The sequence below is a fragment of the Globicephala melas genome, chromosome 11 (assembly GCF_963455315.2).
Source record: "Globicephala melas chromosome 11, mGloMel1.2, whole genome shotgun sequence".
Lineage (NCBI taxonomy): Eukaryota > Metazoa > Chordata > Mammalia > Artiodactyla > Delphinidae > Globicephala > Globicephala melas.
The window spans coordinates 65,594,297-65,618,188 of NC_083324.2; the positions used below are offsets into that span (position 1 = coordinate 65,594,297).

Here is a 23,892-nt window from a genome sequence, read left to right on the forward strand (position 1 = left end):
TTCTCCAGAGGCAGAACTACCTGGCTTGACTCAAGCCGCAGGCCTGCGTGGGTGTTGGCATCTGGAAAACGGGGCTGGTGGTCGAGAACAGTGGAGCGTGTAAAAGCGGCAGTATTTGGGTGAGCAGGCTGTGTTCATCCCTGCCCTTTCTCTTGAGTTCTCCCCAAACTTCCTTTTTCCCTTTACATCTGAGCCTCTTCCTCCTGTCCCCACACCCCTCCTCCAAGAGAAGGGTCTCACTTATCCGAGTGTTGAACAATCACTGATCTCAGCCTTTCTGCCAGAAGCTATGTTAGGCGCTGGGGTCAACGGGGAAGTTACAACTTTTAAAGTTGCAGGCTGGAGGGGCCAACAGTGACCTGGAGCCCTTTCAGAGACGAAGAGCCGGTTTACATGATTTGAAGGCTGGGCACGTGCCCTAAAGCTAGGGCGCCTGAAATAGGGCCGGGCACGTGACAGTGGGCCAAGCGGCCCCGCCCCCGCCGTCCAGAATGGAGCCCAGGTCTCGCGGAGCTTGAATTCCCGGCTCGGCGTCTCTTCCCTCCACCCTGGCAGAGTGCCCAGCGCCCGAGGGGAGGGCGGCACGAAGCCCGGCCGCGCCCATGGCCGAACTGCCGCCGCGGGCTGGACTGGCCCCGCCAGCTAAGCCCCGTCCGCCCTCCGGGCCGCGCGCCAGGTAAGTTGGGCCCGGCCCCGGCGCCGCGTCCCCGGGCCTTCCCTCCCGGCGAGACCAACTTTTGAGGCACAGGGGTTCGCTTCGAGCCACCCCTGCTCTTTAGGAAGAGCTGCGCGCAGCATCTTCGTCCAGGGGAACTTCGGCCCCTCATCTCGCCCCTGCCCACCGCCCGGCTTGCTCGGGCCGGCTGGGGTGAGCAAGGGGCCCGACTTGTGCGTCCTGAGGGGACTCGGGGAGGGGGAGGCGCAGAGTCCGGGCTGGAGTCTCAGGGCTCCTCCTCCTGGCTGCTGGGAATCGAGGGGGCGGGGTGGGGGTGGTTCGTCTGCGCTGGGTCCCGGGGCTGGACCCGCTGCGTTGGGACTCAGCCTCTCAGCCTCCTAACCTCCCCTCCCCGCCCCCCTTACAGTAGGTTCCAATAATATTTAATTGCGTCTCGGGCTTAAAACTCATCCGTAGTCTCGCAGGTCCCTTGATTCAGCCAAGCCTCCGTGCTCCTTCCTCTATTAGATAAAGTACCAGGGAGGAGGGGGCGGGGGAGGGGACAGGAGGGACCCCTGAAGCTCTGGCCTCGGCCGAAAAGGTGCTTCTGATGTTTTCATTTCCCTTGCTGAGCTGCTGCTTCTGGGTTAAATTCATTTTATTGCCTGTTCATTTTTAAAGAAAGACTGACAGAGTTACTCTAATAGATCAAGGGTCTGAGCTCAGAGTAGGTCAAAGGCACTCACAGGTAGGTGAATAAAAATAGAAGGAGGGTTGGCAAGTACAGCCAGGACACCTGTGTTCATAGCATACTAATAAAGGCCAGAATCTCCTCATTTATCTCTGGTGGGAAATGCTGATGGTGTCACAGGATCAAACTCAAACCGCATCCAAACCAGGTGATTTCCCCTGAGCATTCAGTGAAAGGAAGTATCTGTCCATGGTAGGAGTGGCTGGGCAGTTTTGAATGGTCGGATGAGAGGAGCTTGCCTAGAATGGAACTAAAGATCTGCTCACGTGTTCCCGTGTGAAGATGCACATGGACATCAAACCTATACCGTTCCTATGAATGCTCAGTCTCATGTTTATTCTTCCAGACACACTCCCGGCATCATTTATTGGGAGCAGGAGCCGTTGGGGTCCAGCGAGCTTCCCAGCATGAGACAGGCACTTTCCTAGAGCTTCCAAACAGTTCTTTAAAAATTGTTACTCTGAGGTTTGTGAGTTGTATTTTCATTGCACTTCAGAGACTTCCTGTTTATCTCCCGGTCTCTGGTAACAACGTAGCATTTTGTTTGAACCCTTGGTTTGTCTTAAGGAGTCCCTGGTTTTGGAGGTTTTGATTAAAAAGTGCCTTGTACTGGACTTCCCTGGTGGCGCAGTGGTTAAGAATCTGCCTGCTAATGTAGGGGACACGGGTTCGAGTCCTGGTCTGGGAAGATCCCACAGGCCGCGGAGCAACTAAGCCCTTGAGGCACAACTGCTGAGCCTGCGCGTCTAGAGCCTGTGCTCTGCAACAAGAGAAGCCACGACAATAAGAAGCCCGCGCACCGCGTTGAAGAGTAGCCCCCGCTCGCCGCAACTAGAGAAAGCCCACACACAGAAACGAAAACCCAACACAGCCAAAATTAAATAAATTTATTTTAAAAAAGAAAAGTGCCTTGTACTACAGGGTTTCTTGATCTGCAGTTGGACTTCTGATTTTAAAATACCACATTCCAGTTAGTAGGAAGCAAAGATGTTATCTGTTTCTACAGAAGTTTTATGTAGTATTCCAGGAAATAGAGGCTTTGATTCTTCCCATCATCAGATGATTTGAGCCCATCTTCGTGACCAAACACTTTTACATTATACTGACTAGAAGGAATAATGACAGAGAAAAAAAAATGGGTTGGTGGTGGGATCTTTATTCTCATCTGCATTTGAATCTTTTGGAACCCAACTGAACGTATTTGTATGGTTTGCACCATGCGTTTCTCTGTCTTCTCTTCATGAGTTCCCTCAAAGAGAACACTCTGGACCTCGATGGCCACCTTTATTCACATAAAGGATTTTTCCATTTGGAGGTAAACATGTTGGGAGGTGAGGAGTTAATATTGTGTAGAATCAATGTCCCACATTTCCAGAGGGGTCTCAATCCAGAACAAAGAATGAGAAGAGGACTCTGATGGTACCAGCTCTACCGACTGGGAGAAAGTCTCTCTGCCAGTTGGGAAAATCACTTCATGAGTCTTTGTATTTTTTAATCAGAGATATAACCAGAGGATCTGTATTTTATGCATTTTGAAGAGAAAAGAGGCTGAATTTGGCTTCCATATTTACTTTTTCCATTTTTCTCATGTTAATATTTTTCTAAAAAACCAACAAAAACCCCTTTGGATCCCTGCAATAGCCCAAAGTCATACTGCCTTGGCAACAGTAGCTAGTCCACTGGAGTCTCCAAATATCAAGACAGAAAATTTTAAATGCACTTCCAGGGACTTCCCTGGCTGTCCAGTGGTTAAGACTTTGTGCTTCCACTACAGGGGGCACGGGTTCCATCCCTAGTCAGGAAACTAAGATCCCACATGCTGCATGGCTCGGCCAAAAAAACAAAAACATAAAATGCACTTCCAATAAAATGTCACATTTTTAAAGACATTAGAACTGACCTTCCAGGCTTCCCTGCTGGCACAGTGGTTAAGAATCCACCTGCCAAGGCAGGGGACACGGGTTCGAGCCCTGGCCTGGGGAGATCCCACATGCCGCAGAGCAACTAAGCCCGTGTGCCACAACTACTGAGCCTGCTCTCTACAGCCCGCGAGACACAGCTCCTGAGCCCGTGTGCCACAACTACTGAAGCCCGTGCACCTAGAGCCCATGCTCCACAACAAGAGAAGCCACAGCAGTGAGAAGCCCATGCACCGCAACAAAGAGTAGCCCCCGCTCACCACAACTAGAGAAAGCCTGCACGCAGGAATGAAGACCCAATGCAGCCAAAAATAAATTTAATTAATTAATTATTTTAAAAAAAGATCCTTTGGCTTACAGGATCTTAGTTCTCCGACCAGGGATTGAACCCAGGCCCTCGGCGGTGAAAGTGCCTAGTCCTAACCCCTGGACCACCAGGGAATTCCCTAGTAACTAGTTTTTAAAGCTAATGAATTTGTTCTTTAACCCTACTTATCACTTATCCTCAGTGTGTATAACGTGCTGCTTTCCCCCCACCCCCTCAGGCCGTGTCTCTCTCAGGGCTGATTGCAATTCCTACAAGATGCGTTCACTTTATTTTTTTAACTTTTAATTTTATATTGGGGTATAGCCACTTAACACTGTTGTGATAATTTCAGGTGCACAGCAAAGCAACTCAGCCATACATATACATGTGTCCATTCTCCCCCAAACTCCCCTCCCATCCAGGTTGCCACATAACATTGAGCAGAGTTCTGTGTGCTATACATTAGGTCCTTGTTGGTTATCCATCTTAAATATAGCAGTGTGTACATGTCGATCCCAAACTCCCTGACTATCCCTTCCCCCCTGGTAACCATAAATTCGTCCTCTAAGTTTATGAGGCTGTTTCTGTTTTGTAAATGAGTTCCTTTGTATTATTTCTTTTTAGATTCCGCATATAAGGGATATTGTGATATTTCTCTTTCTCTGTCCGACTTACTTCACTCAGTATGACAGTCTCTAGGTCCATCCATGTTGCTACAAATGGCATTATTTCATTCTTTTTAATGGCTGAGTAATATTCCATTATGTACATGTACCACATCTTCCTTCAACCATTCCTCTGTTGCATGGACGTTTAGGTTGCTTCCGTGTCTTGGCTATTGTAAACAGTGCTGCAGTGAACATTGGGGTGCATGTATCCGTTCAGACCATGTTTTTCTCTGGATATATGCCCAGGAGTGGGATTGCAGGGTCATATGGTAGCTCTATTTTTAGTTTTTTAAGGCACCTCCGTACTGTTCTCCATAGTGGCTGTACTACTTTACATTCCCACCAACAGTGCAAGAGGGTTCCCTTTTCTCCACACCCTCTCCAGCGTTTATTGTTTGTGGATTTTTTGATGATAGCCATTTTGACTGGTGTGAGGTGATATTGTGGTTTTGATTTGCATTTCTCTAATAATTAGCGACGTTGAACATCTTTTCATGTGCCTCTTGGCCATCTATATATCTTCTTTGGAGAAATGTCTATTTAGGTTTTCTGCCCATTTTTTGATTGGGTTGTTTGTTTTGATGTTATTAAGCCTCATGAGCTGTTTGTAAATTTTGGAGACTAATCCCTTATTGGTCACATCGTTTACAAATATTTTCTCCCAATCTGTGTGTTGTCTTTTCATTTTGTTTATGGTTTCCTTTGCTGTGCAAAAGCTTTTGCGTTTAATTAGGTCCCATTTGTTTATTTTTGTTTTTATTTCCATTGTTCTCGGAGATGGACCGAAAAAGATATTCCTGTGATTTATGTCAGAGAGTGTTTTGCCTGTGTTTTTCTCTAGGAGTTTTATAGTGTCCAGTCTCACATTTAGGTCTTTAATCCATTTTGAGTGTATTTTTGTGTATGGTGTTAAAGAATGATCTAATTTCATTTTTTTGCATGTAGCTGACCAGTTTCCCCAGCACCGTTTGTTGAAAAGACTGTCTTTCCACCATTGTATAGTCTTGCCTCCTTTGTCGTACAGATGCGTTCACTTTAAATCCACCCATTCGCCTGTCTTCTCTTCCAGGTAGCTATAGAGTCCACTGCCTCAAATGGGGACCCCAGGAACAGCTGTTCCCTGCACTACATCTACGCCTAGCAGCCCAGCGAGTACCTGAAGGCCTTGCTGGCCGTGGGGGAGATTTGCCAGGACTATGACAGGTATGAGACTCCCCATCTCTGTGGGTTCGCATGGCCCCTGACTGACCCTGGGCAGAAGAATGGAAATTAAGTCATTGCTGAGGCTCATGAGGGGACAGAATAAAGCCTGGCCCCAGACGTGTCATCTTCTCCACACCTAGAGAAACTGAGTTTACACCAAGCTCACACTGGGCACCAAAAAAATCCTCTTAGCTTTCTTCTCTTACTTGGCTGGCAGGACCACTGGATAGCAATTTTGGTTTCCCTCTTGTAAGGTTTCAGTATGTGCTTTGCTACGCAAAGTTTGGTGCATGGACCAGCAGTGTAAGGTCACCTAGGAACTTAGAGCATCAAGCCCCACTTGAGAATCGGAATCAGCATCTCCAATGTAACACGATTCCCGGATGATTCGTGTGCACTGTGGAGTTGGAGAAGCACCAGTTTAGTGGGCACTGTTCTGTCTAATCCTTACATTAACCCTTCTGTCATGGGTGTTGTTTACCAGCAGAGGAGAACCATGCAGGGAGGTAAAGTGCCCTGTTGCACAGCCAGAAGCAGGATTTAAACCCAGATCCAGCTCATTCCACAGCGTAAGCTCGTAATCATGGATTTCACTGACCTTAAAAGCTATTGGTAACTTTAGCAGAGGGTGTGTGTCTGCCCACGTGCATGTGTGTGTGCCCATACCAGTGTGTGTGTGTTTGTATGTATGCCTATAGAAAACACGATTTTGAGATCAGATGAGATCAGATCAGTATTATATTTATTTTTACTTGGTGGAAAACATTGACCTTTCCCACTAAGAGAATTCCCTGTAAGAAATGATTTACATAAGTCACATTAAACTGGATTTATTCTGCCTTTCCAGTATTTCCAGACTGAGGTGATGTTGTGCACACTTGATCCAGAAGGCTCTTTGAGGGAGAACTAGTGTAAATATAAATATGAGTAAATCTCAGTTGACTGCCTGGCATGATGGTAAAAGAGGGCTAGTTAGTAATGAGCAACAACTAACTGACCTGTTAAACCAGGAAAATAAAGTGACTCTGTCCTCTAGTTTCAGAGAGATTTCATGGGATAGCCTGAATTTCTGTTCTTTCTAGTCTCATAATTGGTGATAATTGTATTAAAAACTTGATACCCCAGCACCATAGGGAGTGACACAACCTAGTGACCAGAAGGTGCAGAGAAACCAACAGGACAGGTAATAGGAAAGTTTCCATCAGTGTCCTTCCCGCTGGTGAGTCTCTGGATTCGGCTTGGTCATTGCCAGTAATTCAGATGGGTTGGAAGCCAGTCGGGGATGAATGAACAGGTCCAATCAAATCAGACAGCTCTAAACACTAGGCTCATAGTGTTTAGAATGGAATGTGCATGGAACCACACTTCCCCTCTTACACATTTGGAATAAAGGGCAATAATAACATTTTGTGTGTGTGTGTGTGTGTGGCCATGCCATGTGGCTTGTGGGATCTTAGTTCTCTGACCAGGGATTGAACCCACGCCTGCAGCAGTGAAAGCGTGGAGTCCTAACCACTGGACTGCCAGGGAATTCCCAATAATAGCATTTTTAATTATCTTGTTGAAGTAATAGTTATACTTGCGATATTGTCTGTAAAGACAATTGGAATCTCAGCTCTGATTTCTTCAGGCCCCAATTCAGGGAGGATTCTTAGAGAGGCTCATGTCATGGAGATTTCTGCCAAGGAGGGAAAAGATGGACAGATTGCGTCCCCACTGTCAGAAACTCCTCCAAATGTCCCCAAGACACCAACACAGTAATTCTCTCCTTCTATCACGCACACAGTTCATTGAGGGGACAGTCCTTTCCCTGATGTATATCCCTGGCAGCTTTGTCATAAATTAACTGACCTCATATGTGTGGTTTTTTTCCTGGGCTCTCTATTCTATTCCTCTGGCCCGTGTGCTTCTTTTTGTGCCATTTCTACACTGTTTGGTTACTGTACCTTTGTAATATGGTTTCAAGTCAGTGAGTGAGTTTCCTCCAGCTGCTGTTCTTCTTTCTCTGGATCCCCTTGGCTGTTTGGGGTCCTTTGTGGTTCCATGCAAATGTCAGGATTGTTTGTTCAGCCTCTGTGAAAAATTCCATTGGAATTTTGATAGGAATTGCATTGAACGTGCACACTGTTTTGGGTAGAATGGACATTTTAGCACTACTAATTCTTTCCATTCATGAGCACAGGATATCTTTCCATTTATCTGTGTCTTCAGTTTCTTCATCAAATGTCTTAAGGTTTTCAGTGTGCAGCTCTTTCACGTCTTGGGTTAAATTTATTCCTAGGTAGTTGGTTCTTTTGATGTTATTGTAAATGGGATTGTTTTCTTGATTTCTCTCTCTCTGATGGTTCATTATTAGTGTAGAAAAACACAACTGATTTTTGTGTATTGATTTTGTATCCTGCAGCTTTACTGAATTCATTTATTGGTTCTAACAGTTTTTTGGTGATTTAATACAGAAAACTGGAATTAGAAATCCCACTGTTTCTCCCACATCCAGGTCATACACAACACCCAAGACATAGTGGCTACTAATATAATCTTCCCACAGTGTCCCTTAAAAACGTGTGAAGTCCTACAAGGGTGAATTGCATCATCATTTTGGGTGAGCAGGATCTGGGTAGGCCTTGGTCTCTATAGCAAAGGTTGTTGTCTTCTCTACATTTCTTTCCTTTTATTGACATGACTGTTTTGAAAAGTAATTTATTTACCAGTAATTTCAAACGTATAGAAAATTTAAAATAGCAGTACAAAGTACTCACATTTGCCACTGTACACAAAACACTTCAGTGTCCCAAAATAGGGACACTCTTCCAGGGAACCAGCACGAAACCTCCACATGAGGAAATATTATGGTTTCCACATTATGATGCAATTCACAGACCCACTTCAACTTTCACCAGCTGCCCCAACTCTAGGGAAATGTCTCTTTTCATTCTGATCCTGTTTTGTTCTTCTGAAATGATGAGTGATACTTTCCCTCATTATCACACCCTTGATGGATTGAAAGTGCATAGGATGAATAAGATCTGGGTGACCTTTTCTGTATTGGAACATGTATCAGTACTTCATTCTTTTTTTTTTTTTTTTGCGGTATGTGGGCCTCTCACTGTTGTGGCCTCTCCCGTTGCGGAGCACAGGCTCCGGACACGCAGGCTCAGCAGCCATGGCTCATGGGCCCAGCCACTCTGCGGCATGTGGGATCTTCCCGGACCGGGGCACGAACCCGTGTCCCCTGCATCGGCAGGCGGACTCTCAACCACTGCGCCACCAGGGAAGCCCTTCATTCATTTTTTATTGTGATTAAATGTACATAACATTTACCATTTAAACCATTTTAAGTACACAGTTCTATGGCATTAACCACACTCATATTGTTGTACAAATATCCTCACCATCCACGTTCAGATCTTTTCCATTTTCACCAGTGAAACTCTGTAGCCATTAAACACTAATTCCCCTCAGCAACTGCATTCTATTTTCTGCCTTTGAACTTGACTTCTCTGGATACCTCATATAAGTGGAATCATATCATTTTTGTTCTTTTGTGACAGGGCTATTTCACTTATCATAGTGGATCAAGGTTAATATATGTTGTAGCACGTGTCAGAATTTCCTTAGTTTTTAAGGATGAATTTTCAATGCTTTTTGTGTATACCACATTTAGTTTATCCATTCATCCATTGACACTTGGGTCACTTCCACCTTTTGCTACTGTGATTAATATTGCTATGAAGATGAGTGTACCCGTATCTGTTCCAGTCCCTGCTTTCAATCTTTTGGGTATACCCTGATGTGGAATTGATGGATCATATGTTAATTCTATGTGGAAGTTTTTGAGGAACTGCCATACTGGTTTCAACAGAGACTATATCATTTCACTTGATTCCTTTTAAGACAGAATAATATGGATCAGCCTCCATGTCACTTATCCATTTACCCATTGGTGGACATTAGCATTGTTTCTACCTTTTGGCTGTTGTGAACAGTGCTGCTGTCAATAGATGTGTACACCTGTTTTCAATTCTTTGGGTTCTATATCTAGGGGTGGAGTTGTTGAACCATAGATAATTGTATATTCATGGAGTAAACAGAGGTTGCACCATTTTCCATTTCCACAATAAGGTTTAAAAGTTTCAGTGTCTCTGCATTGTTGCCAACATTTGTTATTTTAAATGTTTTTGATTATACCCATTTTAGCATGTGTGAAGGCATTATTATTGCATTGTGGTTTTAAGTTGCATTTCCATCATATCTTTTCAGCTGCTTGTTGACCATCTGCATGTCTTGTTTGGGGAAGGGTCTATTTAAGTCCTTTGTCCACATTTAAAATTGGGTTATTTGTCTTTGTTGATGAGTTGTAAAAGTTCTTGATACACCTGGATAAACACTTATCAGATATAAATATAATGTGAAATTCTTCCATTCTGTGGGCTGTCATTTCACTTTCTAAATTGCATTTTTTTGATGCACAAAGCTTTTTAATTTAAGGAAATCTAATTTTTTTCTTCTGGTTGCTGGTTATGAAGGTTTATCCCTATGTTTTATTGGAGATTTTACAGAGTCGTCCCTCAGTATCCATGAGGGATTGGTTCCAGGACATCCCACAGATATCCAAATCCATGGATGCTCAAATCTCTTATATAAAATGATATAGTATTTGCACATAACCTAGGTACATCTTCCTGTATACTTCAGATCATTCCTAGATTGTGTATAAGAACTAATGCAATATAAATGCTATATAAATGTTGTAAAAACAATGTGAATGTTATGTAAATAGTTGCTGAAATGTGGTAAATTCAAGTTTTTCCTTTTGAAACTTTTTGGCATTTTTTTTCTAATAGTTTTTGATCTGGCATTGGTTGAATCCATTGATGTGGAACCCGTGGATTCAAGGAGCTGAGTAAAATTTTACTTTTTACATTTAAGCCTTTTATGTATTTTGAGATGCTTTTTGTATGTGGTATGAGGTAAGGGTCCAATTTCATTCCTCTGCATGTGGTTAGCCAGTCACCTAGCACCATTTGTTGAAAACACCATTTCCCCCCATTTTAATGCTGTTGACTGTAGTCTGAAATCCGTTCATCATAGATGAATGGGTTTATTTCTGGGATCTCCATTCAGTTGCATTCATCTGTATGTATATCTTCATGCCAGTATCACAGCATTTTATTTAATGTTGCTGTGTGCTGTGTTGATTTTCTTTCTAAAAATTGTTTTAGCTCTTTAGGTTCTCTTGAAATTCCACATTTCAGGGTGTCATATTCTGCTCCCTTTCACATGGATGTACCCCAGTTTGCTTATGCATCATCTACTGAACACATCCTAATTCCTGTAAGGTTTAGACATTATGAGTAGAGGTTCTGTGCATAATAGCATCCTTGTTTTTGTTTGGATACAGTTTTCCAAAGCAGTTGTGTGAATACTGGAGGCATGATGGATGGATCTCAAGATGTGAGACCTCTTTGGCTTTGGAAAATACTGCCAACCTGTATCTCAAGAGGCCGTCTGTGCATTCCATCAGCAATGAAGAAGAGTTGCTGTTGTTCCCCTTCCTCCCGTAATCAGTATTGTCATTTTGGGAGGAGGTTAGCAGCTCTAATAGGTGTGTGGTGCTGTCTTGTTGTTTTGTTTATTTATTTTTTAAATTTATTTATTTTTTTATTTTTGGCTGTGTTGGGTCTTTGTTGCTGCGTGGGCTTTCTCTCTAGTTGCGGCGAGCGGGGACTACTCTTCGTTGCGGTGCGCGGGCTTCTCATTGCAGTGGCTTCTCTTGTGGAAGAGCACGGGCTCTAGGCACACGGGCTTCAGTAGTTGTGGCACGCGGGCTCAGTAGTTGTGGCTTGTGGGCTCTAGAGCACAGGCTCAATAGTTGTGGCTCACCGGCTTAGTTGCTCCACAGCATGTGGGATCTTCCCGGACCAGGGCTCAAACCCATGTCCCCTGCATTGGCAGGTCGATTCTTAACCACTGCACCACCAGGGAAGTCCCTGTCCTGTTGTTTTAATTTGTAATTCCCTAATGATATATGACATTGATCATATTTTTGTCCACTTATTTATTATCTGTATATCTTCTTTGGTCAGGTGTCTGTTCAGATCTTTACCCATCTGTAATGAAGGTGTTTGCTTTATAGTTGTACAAACTCTTATCAGATATGCATATTGCAAATATTTTTTCTCCCAATTTGTGGCTTGTCTTTTGGTTTTCTGAGAATTTAAAGTTTAAAATTTTTAAAGTCCATGTTCAAAATTTTATTTCTTTTGTGGATAAGCTTTTGAAGTTTTGTGTTAAAATTCACCAAGTCCAAGGTTATGTAGATTTCCTTCTATGTTTTCATCTACAATTTTTATAGTTTTGCATTTTAAATTTGTCTGTGGACAATTTTGAGTGAATGTTGGTGTAAGTTGTAAAGTTTGTGCCTACGGTCTTTTGATTGAATATGGTTTCCAATTAACTATTCTATAACTATTTTTGGAGAAGTCATGGGATATGTGGCTCCATTTCAGTTTGAATTTCCAAATTTAGTGGTTTCTGCAGGCTTGCCAGCTGGGAGCATGGGCTTCACAGAACTGAGAGGCTGCGGCCTGCACTTCCCAGCTGGCCAGCAGGTGGCGCCAAGCCTGCCTCTCTGACCCTTGAGGTGCATACACATTCCCTCCCTCCTGTCACAGCCCAGGGTCTGAGTGTCCCCTCCCTCCTGTCACAGCCCATTGCCTTTTGACAATGTTGAAGGTGACCTGAAGGTCCAGAAATCCCCTTACCCTCTGTGTCTGGGAAACCTTCCCTCAAACACCCTTCCCCGCAAAGACTCTGCTGAGACTCAGTATCCCCCCTTTCCTGACCAGGCCACACAAACCCAGTCCCTCCCCCGACTCATCAGCCAGGAAATGACACGCTCCTTCCCAGGATCAGTCAGAACAATAGCTGGTCACCCACGCATTCCCCTTCTCCCCGGCCCAAACCGTAGCCACTGCCCTCCACCTTGTGCAGAAGCCCCGCTCAGGGCATCTCCCCAGTCAGGACCTCTGATCCATGTGCTGTCAGGCCACCTTTCATGCCAGCCCCACACCCAGACCTTTATACTTGTGTTTACACCTCTCCATGGAGAAACCTCCTTTACCCCAACTATCCAGATGTTTACAGACCTTGTCTCTTTTCCTCCAGCTTTTCAATCTCAGAATTACCTGACTGTCACCACTCACAGTCCCTGCAGAGCCCAGAGATTTCTCCTTGAAGGAAAGGTTCTGGAGAAATCAGAGGGATAAATAAAGATGCCCAAGAGGGTGAAGAGTGAGTGTTTTCTGGTTAGAATTTTAAAGTGCTCCAACTAATAGATCATTTGCATTCTAATAACATGTTGTTCCTGAATTTTAATGGGGGAAATTCTTTATCTCATAAATATGCCAAGTGGGAAGTCCATTTAAAAAAATGTTATCGAGGTAATTCTGAGGGTTTACAAAGAATGAGGACACAACGTCCTTTGTTCAGACACTGGCTGAGAGCTTCCCGCCAGGAGCCTCAGCCCCTTGGAGGGCGGGGCGGCCATGACCCTCCTCCCACAGGTGGGCCTCCTCAAGTGCATCCTGCACACAGGCCCAATGCCATCACAGAATCCAGAATTGGCCAATGGCAGGCAGCTGGCTAGAGATGCGGACAAGAGAAAACTGCCCAACAGCCTGGGACCACCCTGTGGCATGGCCTCAGGACCCTGGTCCAGCCCAACAGCACCTCTGCATAGCCACACACCAGGCCAAGAGCTCTTCTGGTCTGGGATAAGGCAGGAAACTGTGAGTTGAAAGGAGGAGGAGATAGCCTCATCCACCAGAGGGCAGACAGCAGAAACAAGAAGAACTTCAGTTCTGCAGCCTGGGGAAGGAAAACCACATTCACAGAAAGATAGACAAAATGAAAAGGCAGAGGACTTTGTACCAGATTGAATGAACAAGATAAAACCCCAGAAAAATAACTAAATGAAGTGGAGCTAGGCAACCTTCCAGAAAAAGAATTCAGAATAATAATAGTGAAGATGATCCATGACCTTGGAAAAAGAATGGAGGCAAAGATCGAGAAGATTCAAGAAATGTTTAGCAAAGTCCTAGAAGAATTAAAGAACAAACACCTAGAAGAATTAAAGAACAAACAAACAGAGATGAGCAATACAATAACTGAAATGAAAAAAACACTAGAAGGAGTCAATAGCAGAATAACTGAGGCAGAAGAATTGATAAGTGACCTGGAAGACAGAATGGTGGAATTCACTGCCATGGAACAGAAAGAAAAAAGAATAAAAAGAAATGAAGGACAGCCTAAGAAACCTCTGGGACAACATTAAACACACCAACATTCACATTATACTGGTCCCAGAAGGAGAAGAGAGAGAGAAAGGACCGGAGAAAATATTTGAAGAGATTATGGTCGAAAAATTCCCTAACATGGGAAAGGAAATAGCCATCCAAATCCAGGAAGCTCAGAGAGTCCCAAGCAGGATAAACCCAAGGAGAAACACACTGAGACACATAGTAATCAAACTGACAAAAATGAAAGACAAAGAAAAATTATTGAAAGCAACAAGGGAAAAATGACAAATAACATACAAGGGAACTCCCATAACGTTAATAGCTGATTTCTCAGCAGAAACTCTGCAAGCCAGAAGGGAGTGGCACAATATATTAAAAGTGATGAAAGGGAAGAACCTACAACCAAGATTACTCTACCCAGCAAGGATCTCATTCAGATTCAATGGAGAAATCAAAAGTTTTACAGACAAGCAAAAGCTAACAGAATTCAGCACCACCAAACCAGCTCTACACCAAATGCTAAAGGAACTTTTGTAAGTGGGAAACACAAGAGAAGAAAAGGACCTACAAAAACAAACCCATAACAATTAAGAAAATGGTAATAGGAACATACATATTAATAATTACCTTAAACATGAATGGATTAAATGTTCCAACCAAAAGACACAGGCTCGCTGAATGGATACGAAAACAAGACCCATATATATGCTGTCTACAAGAGACCCACTTCAGACCTAGGGACACATACAGACTGAAAGTGAGGGGATGGAAAAAGATATTCCATGCAAATGGAAATAAAAGAAAGCTGGAGTAGCAATACTCAGATAAAATAGACTTTAAAATAAAGAATGTTACAAAAGAGAATGAAGGACACTGCATAATTATCAAGGGATCAATCCAAGAAGATGATATAACAATTATAACTATATATGCACCCAACATAGGAGCACCTCAGTACGTAAGGCAACTGCTAACAGCTATAAAAGAGGAAACCGACAGTAACACAATAATAGTGGGGGACTTTAACACCTCACTTACACCAATGGACAGATCATCCAGACAGAAAATTAATGAGGAAACACAAGCTTTAAATGACACATTAGACCAGATAGATTTCATTGATATTTATAGGACATTCCATCCAAAAACAGCAGATTACACTTTCTTCTCAAGTGCGCACGGAACGTTCTCCAGGATAGATCACATCTTGGGTCACAAATCAAGCCTCAGTAAATTTAAGAAAATTGAAATCATATCAAGCATCTTTTCCAACCACAATGCTATGAGATTAGAAATCAATTACAGGGGGAAAAAAACGTAAAAAACACAAACACATGGAGGCTAAACAATACGTTAGTAAATAAGCAAGAGATCACTGAAGAAATCGAAGAGGAAATAAAAAAATACCTAGAGACAAATTACAATGAAAACATGACGATCCAAAACCAGATGCAGCAAAAGCAGTTCTAAGAGGGAAGTTTATGGCAATACAAACCTACCTCAAGAAACAAGAAAAATCTCAAATAAACAAACTAACTTTACACCTAAAGGAGCTAGAGAAAGAAGAACAAACAAAACCCAAAGTTAACAGAAGGAAAGAAATCATAAAGATCGGAGCAGAAATAAATGAAATAGAAACAAAGAAAACAATAGCAAAGATCAATAAAACTGAAAGCTGGTTCTTTGAGAAGATAAACAAAATTGATAAACCTTTAGCCAGACTCATCAAAAAAAAGGGGGAGAGGACTCAAATCAATAAAATTAGAAAATGAAAAGGAGAGGTTACAACAGTCACCACAGAATTACAAAGCATCATAAGAGACTACTACAGGCAACTCTATGGCAATAAAATGGACAACCTGGTAGAATGGACAAATTCTTAGAAAGGTATAACCTTCCAAGACTGAACCAGGAAGAAAGAAAATATGAACAGACCAATCACAAGTAATGAATTTGAAACTGTGATTAACAATCTTCCAACAAACAAAAGTCCAGGACCAGATGGCTTCACAGGTGAATTCTATTAAACATTTAGAGAGGAGTTAACACCCATCTTTCTCAAACTCTTCCAAAAAATTGCAGAGGAAGGAACACTCCCAAACTCATTCTATGAGGCCACCATCACCCTGATACCAAAATCAGACAAAGATACTACAAAAAAAGAAAATTACAGACCAATATCACTGATGAATATAGATGCAAAAATCCTCAACAGAATACTAGCAAACAGAATCCAACAACACATTAAAAGTATCATACACCATGATCAAGTAGGATTTATCCCAGGGATGCAAGGATTCTTCAATATATGCAAATCAATCAATGTGATACACCATATTAACAAATTGAAGAAGAAAAACCATGTCATCATCTCAGTAGATGCAGAAAAAGCTTTTGACAAAATTCAACACCCATTTATGATAAAAACTCTCCAGAAAGTGGGCATAGAGGGAACCTACCTCAACATAATAAAGGCCATATGCAACAAACCCACAGCAAACATCATTCTCAATGGTGAAAAACTGAAAGCATTTCCTCTAAGATCAGGAACAAGACAAGGACGTCCACTCTCACCACTATTATTCAACATAGTTTTGGAAGTCCTAGACACAGCAATCAGAGAAGAAAAAGAAATAAAAGGAATACAAATTGGAAAAGAAGAAGTAAAAATGTCACTGTTTGCAGATGACATGATACTATACATAGAGAATCCTAAAGATGCCACCAGAAAACTTCTAGAGCTAGTCAATGAATTTGGTAAAGTTGCAGGATACAAAATTAATGCACAGAAATCTCTTGCATTCCTGTATACTAACAACAAAAGATCAGAAAGAGAAGTTAAGGAAACAATCCCATTCACCATTGCAACAAAAAGAATAAAATACCTAGGAATAAACCTATCTAGGGAGACAAAAGACCTGTATGCAGAAAACTATAAGACACTGATGAAATAAATTAAAGATGATACCAACAGATGGAGAGATATACCATTTTCTTGGATTGGAAGAATTGATATTGTGAAAATGACTGTACTGCCCAAAGCAATCTACAGATTCAATGCAATCCCTATCAAATTACCAGTGGCATTTTTTAACATATTATTATTTTTATTGATATTAGTATAGTATTTTTTATAAATTTATTTTTATTTATTATTTTTGGCTGTGTTGGGTCTTTGTTGCTGCACACAGCCTTTCTCTAGTTGCAGCTCGCAGGGGCTACTGTTCGTTGCGGTGTGTGAGCTTCTCTTGTTGCTGAGCACAGGCTCTAGAGCGCGCGGGCTTCAGTAGATGTGGCACGTCGGCTAAGTAGTTGTGGCTCGTGGGCTCTAGAGCGCAGGCTCAGTAGTTGTGGTGCACAGGCTTAGTTGCTCCACGGCATGTGGGATCTTCCCAGAGCAGGGCTCGAACCTATGTCTCCTGCATTGGCCAGCAGATTCTTAACCACTGCGCCACCAGGGAGGCCCACCAGTGGCATTTTTTACAGAACTAGAACAAAAAATCTTAAAATTTGTATGGAGACACAAAAGACCCCGAATAGCCAAAGCAGTCTTGAGGGAAAAAAATGGAGCTGGAGGAATCAGACTCCCTGACTTCAGACTATACTACAAAACTACAGAAATCAAGACAATATGGTACTGGCACAAAAACAGAAATACAGATCAGTGGAACAGGATAGAAATCCCAGAGATTAAACCCATGCACCTATGGTCAACTAATCTATGACAAAGAAGGCAAGGATGTACAATGGAGAAAAGATAGTGTCTTCAATAAGTGGTGCTGGGAAAACTTGACAGCTACATGTAAAAGAATGAAATTAGAACACTCCCTAACACCATACACAAAAATAAACTCAAAATGGATTAGAGGGCTTCCCTGGTGGTGCAGTGGTTGAGAGTCTGCCTGCCGATGCAGGGGACACGGGTTCGTACCCCGGTCCGGGAGGATCCCAAATGCTGCGGAGCGGCTGGGCCCGTGAGCCATGGCCGCTGAGCCTGCGTGTCCAGAGCCTGTGCTCTGCAACGGGAGAGGCCGCAGCAGTGAGAGGCCAGCATATCGCAAAAAAAAGGATTAGAGACCTAAATGTAAGACCGGACACTATAAAACTCTTAGAGGAAAACATAGGAAGAACTGTTTGACATAAATCACAGCAAGATCTTTTTTGATCCACCTCCTAGAGTAATGGAAATAAAACCAAAAATAAACAAATGGGACCTAATGAAATTTAAAAGCTTTTGCAAAGCAAAGGAAACTACAAACAAGACGAAAAGACAACCCTCAGAATGGGAGGAAATATTTGCAAACAAATCAACGGACAAAGGATTAATCTCCAAAATATATAAACAGCTCATATAGCTCAATATTAAAAAAACAAACCACCCAATCAAAAAATAGGCAGAAGACCTAAATAGACATTTCTCCAAAGAAGACATACAGATGGCCAAGAAGCACATGAAAAGCTGCTCAACATCACTAATTATTAGAGAAATGCAAATCAAAACTGTGATGAGGTGTCACCTCACACCAGTTAGAATGGGCATCATCAGAAAATCTACAAACAGCAAATGCTGGAGAGGGTATGGAGAAAAGGGAACACTCTTGCACTGCTGGTGGGAATGTGAATTGGTTCAGCCACTATGGAGAACAGTATGGAGGGTCCTTAAAAAACTAAAAATAGAAATACCATATGACCCAGCACCACTACTGGGCATATACCCAGAGAAAACCATAATTCAAAAAGACACATGCACCCCAATGTTCATTGCAGCACTATTTACAATAGCCAGGTCATGGAAGCAACCTAAATGCCCATCGACAGACGAATGGATAAAGAAGATGTGGTACATATATACAATGGAATATTACTCAGCCATAAAAAGGAATGAAATTGGGTCATTTGTAGAGTGAATGGATCTAGAGACTGTCATACAGAGTGAAATAAGTCAGAAAGAGAAAAATATATATTAATGCATATATGTGGAATCTAGAAAAATGGTACTGATGAACTGGTTTGCAGGGCAGAAATAGAGACACAGATGTAGAGAACAGACGTGTGGACACCAAGGGGGGAAATCGGCGGGGGTGGAGGGTGATGGTGTGATGAATTGGGAGATTGGGATTGACATATATACACTAATATGCATAAAATAGATAACTAATAAGAACCTGCTGTATAAAAAAAATAAATAAAATTCAAAAATAAAGAAAGAAAGGAGAGGTGTTTGTGGGGGTGGGGGGAGCTTTCAGCTGAAAATCGTTTCTGTTCCCACCCCTGCCACTGGCTTGGTGTTTGGCCTCCAACAAGCCTCTTGCCTGCTTGGCCTCGTTTTTCTCCCCTGTGGAGAAAGGAGTTGGATGACAGCTTACTGAGTTTCCTCTGAGTTTGTGGTGCCTCTGCGAGACCCCAGCCCCACAGGCACCTTCCTCCCACTCAGGCACCTAGTGATTTGGGGTCCTCAGCTGATACAATTTTAATAGGTTTCCATCATTTCTTGAGGGAAAAGTGGGAAGGAGGGTGGTTTGTTGCCGAGACGGATCTCTCAGCACCTGGGAAGGCAGGACGCTCATTTCCCCTTTAGCTCCGCTGATAACCCTCCACTTTCATCAGCAGGTGAGTGAGTGTGGCTTCTTCTTTCCAAGTATGGTGCAAAATGTAGAATTTCTCCCAAAGAAATTTGACTTTAATGAGAGACTAGATCATAGGAGAGAGTAATTATTTGGATGGTGTGCACGTGCCAGGTTAATTTTAAATCAGCTTTTAGGTCAGTCTGTCTTAATTATTCCATTAACTGTTTTCAACTAGCAATTTCAATAATTGTATTAGCACAATGCCTGTGTAGTATAATTGCTTTTTGGATCCTGTTCATTGTGATCTCAGAGTCAATGCCTGGGCTGTCTCCCTGGGCTGGTGTTAGTGTGAGTGTGTGTGTGAGTATGAGTGTGTGCACACGCACGCTGGTGGGGAGGAGAGCTTTCTCCTTATTTTATTTCTACTGTAGGACCTTGTGTGTTTATCTATTTTATATATAGTAGTTTGTACCTGCTAATTCCAAACTCCTAATTTATCCCTCTCCACCTTTCCCCTTTGGTAACTGTAAGTTTGTTCTCTATGTCTCTGAGTCTGTTTCTTTTTATGTAGATAAGTTCATTGTATCATATTTTAGATTCCACGTATAAGTTATATCATATGGTATTTGTCTTTCTCTTTCTGACTGCCCTTAGTATGATAATCTCTAGGTTCACCCATGTTGCTGCAAATGGCATTATTTCATTCTTTTTTTATGGCTGAGTAATATTCCTTAGTAGGTATGTACCACATCTTCTTTCTCCATTCATCTGTCGCTGGACATTTAGGTTGCTTCCATGTCTTGGCTATTGTTACTAGTGCTGCTGTGAACATTGGAGTACATGTGTCTTTTCGAATTAGAGTTTTCTCTGGATATATGCCCAGCAGTGGGATTGCTGGATCCTACGGCAACTCTGTTTTTAGTTTTTTGAGGAACCTCCATATTGTTCTCCATAGTCACTGATTGATTTAAAGCCAGCTCACCTGACTTAAAGGGCAGGGCTGACTGATTTAAAGTAGTGGGATAGTCTAGGGAGGGGTGATTGCCCTGGGAGACTTTGAGAGAGAAATACCCCCTCTGTAGGGCACTTCATTGCACTTAGCGGGAGAGGAGGTACGAAATCAGGCTGCAGGTGCCCAAGTCGAGTGCAGCCCCCATGGCTGGGGAGGGAGGTAGGAGGAAGGGCTGAAAGTTGACATTAGAGCGGATGGCCACTAGAGGGCGCCAGAGCACCGTCAGAGCCACCCGCAGCTCCCCGACTGGACCTCCAGGCTGGGCAATAGGGTTGGAGATGGGGTTGGTGGAACCCCAAGGACGTGCCCAGAAAGGAGGGGTTGGTTACCGGGAGCTTCTGACTCTCCGGCCCAAATTGCCTCACCTCACAGAGGGAAGAGAGGTCAGCCTTCAGCATCCGATGGGGGCACTTCCAGCCTGGTCAGGTGGCCCAGTGGTTGGACAGCCTGAAAGGCTGTCTGCGGTCTGACTGCCCTTTGTTTCTCCAGAGGCGGAACTCTGGACCCAGAAATACCTGGCTTGACTCTTAGGCTTGCAGTTTTCAAGCTGCAGGCCTGTGTGGGTGTTGGCATCTGAAAAGCGGGGCTGGTGGTTGTGAACATGGAGCATGTAAAAGCGGCATTTGGGTGGGTGGGCTGTGCTCATCCCTATGCCCTTTCTCTCAAGAGTTCTCCCCAAACTTCCTTCTTCCCTTTCCATCTGAGCCTCTTCCTCCTGTCCCCACACCCCTGCTGGGGAGACCTGACCTAAAGCTGGGTCACGTGACTTAAAGGTGTCTGATTGAGTTAAAGCCAAATCATGTGACTTAAAGGGTGTGACTTTGTTTTCTTCTGATTTGAAAAGAAACTGGACCGTTTTCATGGGCCCCTAAAAGTATCAGGGGCCCTGACACTGTGCCTGCTGTGATGAGTCAACCTGGCGTTTCAGTTTGTGTGGTGCCTCTCCTCCTCAGAGCTCTTTATCCCTCACAGGCCCCCAGCTGTGTAAGGGTGGAAGGAGCTCAGGGCTCATCAGGTCCAGCCTGGCAGGACCAGTTAAGAAAACTGAAGCAGAGGAGGGAAGCAACTGTCCGAGGCCACACCTTGACAGTGACAAGGACTAAGCCAACCTCTGACTGCCAGGTCCCAAAACAACACAAGAAAGAAAACTAGTTTTCATGTTAAAAAAAAAAAAACATGCATTATCACTCCCTCACTCATTCCACCACTGTCTATTGCGCATCAGCCCTGTGCCAGGCACCATGCCACTGCTGGGGACACGGCACAGAGTGAAGCTGACAGGAGGGAGGGACCCCAGTAACCAATGACTATCTAATGACCATCCTGATCAGCGGCACAGAGGGAAAGTGCACTGTGTTACAAACACAGAAAGCAGAGCAACGTAACCCAGCGTAGGAGGAAGGAGAGGTTTCCGCTGTTTATTTGGGGACCTAGGAAAGAATAATAAGAAAAAAGATGTCTGAATTGACCCAAAAATTATTAAAGGGGGAAAAAAAGGAATAGAAGTGACAGTTGGCCTTTGTGATGCTACAAAGCCGCATAATCAAGATCTGACGATATTAACCTAAGATTGACAAGTATCACTGGAAAAGAGAAGGGACCCCACGTGTGTGTATTTGACATTAATTCAGTGGGAAAGGATAGCTAATTTAAGATATGATAAAACCACAACTGGCTCTCTACCTGGGAAAATCTATATTTGGACCCTCACCTCCCACCAGTCACAGAAATCAATTCCAGATGGATTAAGGCCTAATGAATTGAACAATAGAAACCCAAATAGAAGGGGAAGTAAGAAACCATATGATTGAACAAGGGTAACAGAGACTCAACCATGACAGGAAATGCAGAGACTGTAATGCAAGTGAAGCACACATTTGACTACATTAATTTTTGCATATGTGTCAAAAGATACCATAAACAAAACTAAAAGAGGATGGATTTCGGGGAGACACTTGCGATGCAGGTGATAGATAAAATGCCTGTGATCGGTCAAGAGCATCTCTAAACTGATTTTTTTTAAGACAGAAACACCTTACCAGCAATTCACAGTGCAGCAGAATTTCTCAGCCTCAGCACTATAGACACTTTGGACCTGACAGTCCCTTGCTGTGGGCGCTTTGTAAGATGTTTAACAGCATCCCTGGCGTCTACCCCCTAGATGCCAGCAGCACCCCTCCCCCATTCACGAGTTGTGACGACCAAAAATGTCTGCAGACATTGCCACATGTCCCTGGGGAAGGAGAGAAAAACCGCTCAGTTGAGAAGCTCTGCAGTAGAGCAAATCCACTAATAAACATGTGGCAGGATGCCTCAATAGTCAGGGACAGGCACAGAGAAGAATGAGATGTCATTTTAATGATAATATCTACACCTGGCACTAATGCAAGGAAAAGGACGCATGGAGGATGGAAATAGGAATTCAGAGCCTCCAAGGGAGATCAGTCTGGTGATACACAAAGCTGTATGGTGTGAAACTCGGAGACTGCTTGATGGCGTCATGCAGGTGTCAGGGGCGAGCCTGCACGGCCAGCCAGGACTTCCAGGGACTCTGGAGACCACCTGCCAATTTCATTTTGTACATGGTTCCCTAATGCATGGTATTTGAGACTATCAGCCTGAAAATTCAAAACTACGATTCCTGAGTCAGAGGGGTCTGTTTTCCTGTGTTTGGCCAGAGGATGACGATGGATTCCACACCCCTCTGGCTGTTCTACCTCCATGAAAACACAAAAACTACACTGAGAGGGAAAAACCTTGAATTTTGAAGACATGATCAACCACAGATGAGGTCCTGCTCCCAGGTCCAGAGAGATGGGCAGGGGACTTCCCAAGCTGTCTCTGAAGGACCCTGAGGTCACACAACCCACAGTAGCACCTGAAACTTTGAAGCCTGTCATCTTTCTGGAGTGTAATTTGGTTTTTCTTTCATTTCTTCATGCTCACTCCTGCCCTCACCTTTCATCCCCTTGCAGTCAGCTCCTCCAGTCCAGCGGTAAGTAAAAGGGACTTCTTTAGTCTGCAAATAATAAATGCTGGAGAGCACGTGGAGAAAAGGGAACCCTCTTACACTGTTGGTGGGAATGTAAATTGGTGCAGCCACTATGGAAAACAGTATGGAGGTTCCTCAAAAAACTAAAAATAGAGTTGCCATATGATTCAGCAATCCCACTCCTGGGCATGTACGCAGACAAAACTATAATTCAAAAAGATATATGCACCCCAATGTTCATAGCAGCACTAGTTACAATAGCAAAGACATGGAAGCAAACTAAATGTCCATTGACAGATGAGTGGATAAAGAAGATGTGATACACACACACACACACAATGGAATATTACCCAGACATTAAAATGAATGAAATTTGCCGAGAGATTATCATACTAAGTGAAGAAGTAAGTCAGAAAGAGAAAGACAAATACTATATATCACTTATATGTGGAATCTAAAATATGACACAAATGAACATATCTATGAAACAGAAACAGAGTCACAGACATAGAGAACAG

The 23,892-nt window shown here is 43.3% G+C and overlaps 1 protein-coding gene across 6 annotated transcripts in view; it reads left to right on the plus strand.

Moving 5' to 3' along the window:
* The window catches only part of KCTD20 (potassium channel tetramerization domain containing 20), a 125,943-nt gene that overhangs the window by 26,705 nt on the left and 75,346 nt on the right, over positions 1-23,892 (plus strand). For 3 of the 6 annotated variants that reach the window (XM_060307748.2, XM_060307751.2, XM_060307749.2), the window contains one exon: positions 5,370-5,503. The gene's annotated coding sequence lies outside the window, so the exon portion shown is untranslated. Of the gene's footprint in view, positions 1-518; positions 677-759; positions 869-5,369; positions 5,504-23,892 lie in introns of those variants that run through there. The other 3 variants (XM_060307750.1, XM_060307747.1, XM_060307752.2) reach the window with 2 other exon arrangements.